The sequence below is a fragment of the Antechinus flavipes genome, chromosome X (assembly GCF_016432865.1).
Source record: "Antechinus flavipes isolate AdamAnt ecotype Samford, QLD, Australia chromosome X, AdamAnt_v2, whole genome shotgun sequence".
In the NCBI taxonomy this organism is placed as follows: domain Eukaryota; kingdom Metazoa; phylum Chordata; class Mammalia; order Dasyuromorphia; family Dasyuridae; genus Antechinus; species Antechinus flavipes.
Window position 1 is genome coordinate 9,302,488 of NC_067404.1, and position 4,965 is coordinate 9,307,452.

Below are 4,965 nucleotides of genomic sequence, written 5' to 3' on the forward strand. Positions count from 1 at the left end.
CCACTCTGTTATCTGCTTCCATTTTATGGGAGAGTTCATCTCATTCACATTCATAGTAAAGATTATTAACTATTTTCTGTCATCCTATTTCTTCCAAGTTATACTTTTCTCTCTCCTATCAACCTTTCTCTCCTCATCACTGTTTTATTTCTGATCCCCACCTCCCTCAATTTGCCCTTCCCTTTATCAATCCCTCTTTCTTATCTATTTCCCCTTCTACTTCTGTCCTACTTTTTATTATTAGACTCATTTTTTCCTTTCTTTCCCCCCTACTACCTCTCCTACTTTGTTATAAGGGGAGACAGATTTCTATACCAAACTAATTATCTTTGAGCCAAAGCTAATGAGATTGAGGTTCAAACAATGCTTATCCCCTTATCCCCTCCCTTCTTTCCCTATATTGTAATAGATGTGATGTAATTTATCCCATTTTGCCTCCTCTTTTCTATTCTCCCAGAAGAATTCTTCTTCCATCCCTTAATTTCTTTTTTATATCATCACATTAAAGTCAACTTATACCCACACTCTCTGTGAATGTGTATTCCTTCTAAGTGCCCTGACAAAGATACAAGAGTTACAAGTATTATAGTATTACAAGTATTATTAGGTGTAAACATTCTAACCTTTAAAAACAAATTTTTTCCTTTTCTGTTTACCTTTTTGTGCTTTTCTTGAGTCTTGTATTTGAAGATCAAATTTTCTGTTCAGTTCTGCTCTTTTAATCAGAAATTATTGAAAGAGCAGTAGAGACCTGGGTGTGATAGCAGGGCCAAGTTGTGGGCCCCAGCAGTTGAACTGGTTGTGTGTGTGTGTGTGTGTGTGTGTGTGTGTGTGTATAACCAGGGATGCCACCTTTTGCTTCCTGTATTGGAGAAAGGTGAGCCCATTAATGAAAATGCTTCCCCCAATCTGATATGTCAAAGTGGCAATTGAATGGCCAAGTGCTAATGCTCAGCTGCTGGAAATTGATCAGAAACAGCCTCTGGCATTCCTTATCAAAAAAGTTTGGGATTGGTGATGTTGGAATCTTTACAAACTGTGTAACTTTGTGAATTTCTCATACTTGTGAACTCCAATGAGTAAAGGTGTGAACACAAGCATTTATCAATTAGTTCTACTTAGTACCTTGTTTCAGGTTCTGGCCCAAAACTCATCTGAGTAAGCAATTTGTAAAGATTCCAACAGGTGATGGCCACCAAACTCTGAATACTACACTCTTCATTATGTAGATGGTCCCCAGCTATACATCATTGAGCATACTCACAGTGACATAAAAAATGGGAGGATCTTGAAGCTGGCCATCTCACTATCTCAGGCTACATGCCAGCTTGTGGAGAAGACACAGTATTCTAACATGGAGATTTGACTGGATGCTATGAAGGAATTGGCCAAACTTTCTGCTGATATGACCTTTGACACTGAGTTTACCAACATGGAGGGAATCATGGTATTAACAAGGTTGGTAGAGAGTGGCACCAAACTTTTGTCCCATTACAGTGAGATGCTGGCATTCACCTTGACTGCCTTCCTGGAACTCATGAACCATGGATTTGTCTCCTGGGACATGGTTTTGATCTGCTTCATTAAGCAGATTTCTGGGTATGAGAACCAGCTTATCGTGAATGTGCCATTCTCCTGCAATGGTTACTAGCTATCCTGGAGAGCATGGTCCTGAACAGTCAGAGCCTGTACCAGAAGATAGCTGAGGAGATCACTGTGGGCCAGTTCATCTCCCACCTCCAGGTCTCTAATCAAGAGATCCAAACTTGTGCCATCGTGCTGATTAATTCACTTTTACTGAAGACACCTAAGGACAAGACAGGATATGGCTAACGCATTTGCACAGAAACATATTCGGAACATTATCTTGAATCATGTTACTTGGAGTAACCACTCAATCAAGATGGAGATGGCTCATCAGCTGTATGTACTTCAAGTCCTGACCTTTAACATTCTGGAAAGGAGGATGATGACCAAGATGAACCCTAATGATCAGGCACAGATATATAGTTGAATTAAGGAGAATTGCATTTGATACAGAAACTAACCCTACAAGCATCACTGTTAGTGGGACAGAGAAATGAAAAGCCATGTACACCAAGGATTACAAGATTCTGGGATTCACTAACCACATTAACGCAGCAATGGATTTTGCTCAGACTCCTTCAGGGAAGCTGGCTCTGGATAACATGCTCTACTTGGCCAAAATCATCAGAATATCTATATCCAGATTGTCTTGGAGAATAGCAGTTGGGAGGACAAGCAGGAATGTCCCTTTGGTTAAAGTACCATTGAACTCACCAAAATGCTATGTGAGATCCTGTAAGTTAGAGAGCTGGCAAATGAAGGATGGAATGACTACCATTTGAATCTCTTCACTCATAATTGAGCATTTGAGGAGCTTTTTGGACTCCAAATTCAGCTGCTGAATAAGATTTGGAAAGAGATGAGGGCAACAGATTTCAACAAGGTTAGGCAAATAGTATGAGAGGAGATTACCTGGAATTTGCCATTTAAATCCAGGTCTTTAGATCAATTCAAGAGCAAACTTAGAAGCCTGAGCTACTTGGAAATTCTGAGATTGGGCCAGTCTGACAGGATGAGTCAGGGTGACTTCCAGTCCCCACTGACTGTGGAATAAAGGGAGAAGATTCAGCCAAAAATCCTGGACTGTATTAAGCAGTAGTGGTTGAATCGACTTTGTGAAGGGAGTAGCTTCTGGAAAATTGGGAATTGGCAGCAGCAAAAACAGTTCTCATACCACTGCTTGACCCTGAACCACAAGGTTTTTCACTATGGAGATCTGGATGACAACTCTCAGGGGTAAGTGACCTTCAAATTCCTGCAAGAGAAAATTCCTATTGCAGACATCAAAGCCATTGTCATGGGGAAAGTCTGGCCTCATATGAAAAAGAAAAGTTCTCTCAAGCAGAACAAGGAAATATTGGAATTGGCTTTCTCCATCCTCTATGATCTTGATGAGATCTGCTTGACCTGGAGAACATGCAGCTCCCTGAGGCCCCTCCGCCTATCCCCAAGAAGCCCAGCAGATATGACTATGGCTGAGTCTGTACCAAGAAGGAGAAGATTGGGTCCAGGAGAGAGAGCCTTAGATTCTGAGGCCTTGTCCTTTGCTTGTATAGAATCCATGCTGAGTGTAGTGACCAGGCCATTGCCACTTATTGCTCAACCCCATGTCTTAGCCCCAAAAGCTTCCTGTTGATTTCTGTCAGCTAAAAGTAGGGAAATTGGGCTTCTGTGCTGTACCTTCTTTCTACTGTGGATCAGACTCTGGGGCCTGGAAAGGGAACATTGTGCAAAGACTGGACCATTAGGGAGTAGACAGTGTCTCTTCTGCTCTCCAAACAGGGCAGTCCTGAGCTGACTGGAACAATGCACACAGTTTCCACTAAGGTGGCTGGTCCTTGTATGAACTTGGAGGCAGCAGAGTTCCTCTGTGGTGGGGATTGGAGGGGGCAGAGAACTTGAGGAAGGACAGCCCAAAGGTGGCAGCACCATACGCTGTATATATAGAGTGCAGCTCTGAATTTGACCTCCTCTGTTGTTGAGGACTCCTTTTGTGCCCATCTCCCTACATGGTGCCAAGATATTGTTTCTGTTCTCATGGAAGTCTAATGTTTCTCTAAATTCTGAAACTGTCACATCTCTCTGTACCCAGCAGTTAGCAGGGCAGCCAGAGATTTTTTACTAAGCAGCACCCCATCTGGGTTCTTTGCAGTTGAAAAGCCATATGGCTGCTTTCTCCCTTCTCTGTCAGAAGTAGCTTGACCTCTTAGAGGTTAGAGAGAGTGAAACAAACTATGGTACTCTTATTTTTTGGCTATGGGTAAAGTCATTAATTTCACAGTATCTAAGTCAGTGCTGGAAAGGATCTTAGAACATAGAATGTTAAAGATGAAAGGGACCTCAGAGGCAGGTGATTGGATAGCTCCTACGTGAAACATGAATTCCTTCTTTATAGCATTCCTAACAAGTAGTCATCTGGCTTCTGCTTGCTGATTTGCAGTAGTGAGGAGCTTACCACCTCTAGAAACAGCCCATTCCATTTGAAACAGCTCTTACTGTTAAGAAATTCTTCCTTATATTAGACCTTATTTTATCTTCATGCCACTTTTACCCCCTGGGGCAAAGAAGAAGAAGTCTAATCCATAGTACAGCCCTTCACATATTTGAAGGTAGTCTCTATCTAATTTTCCTCTTTCCTTTCTGGAGCAAAAACCAATCTTAATAACCTGACCTGAAAGAACAGCCTCTTTCAGTCCTAAGACCCGTTTCCAATTTCCTAAGATCCCAGGAAGTCTGCCTTGCATTCCCCTAACTTGGCTTTTGACTTCTGCCTTGTTTTCAGAGAGCTGGCCTGAGGTTATAGCTGCAAATGGGACTTCCCTGGCTTACTACATAATGTCCCCAGGCATTACCCTTGAACACAGCTGCTTTTGATCATGGTAGTTTTATGTGGTAGATATTGGTCCAATGAAGATTGTACTATATATTTTCTCTACTAATAGGCCATACTTACACAGATGCATGTGTGTGTATACATGTATTTATATATTTATATTTATATAAGATACATCTATTCTACTATTTTGTGAAAAAAAAAATGAAATTGGGAAGAGAAGGGAAAACAAGATGAGCTTTAATCCAACATTGTAATGTAAGAGTACTCAAGAGGACAGGAGAGGAATTTCCTGTCAGTAACTGTGTTTTCAATAAATACTCTCATGTGAAAAAAAGGAAATGATTGAAAATCCCCTATTTCATTGAATGCTCATCTTTTCCCCTGAAAGATAATACTCAATTTTGCTGGGGAGTTGATTTTTGGTTATAATTTGAGCTTTTTTATTTTCTGAAATATCATATTCCAGGCCCTCCGATCCTTTAATGTGGAAGCTAGGTCTTGGGTAACCCTGATTATGGCTTCTCAGTATTTGAATTGTTTCT

At 41.1% G+C, this 4,965-nt stretch overlaps 1 pseudogene; it reads left to right on the top strand.

Annotated features, from left to right (window-relative positions):
• The first annotated feature begins 913 nt into the window (after nt 1–913).
• On the top strand, nt 914–3,066 carry LOC127542797 (engulfment and cell motility protein 2-like; annotated as a pseudogene).
• Nucleotides 3,067–4,965: the final 1,899 nt, after the last annotated feature.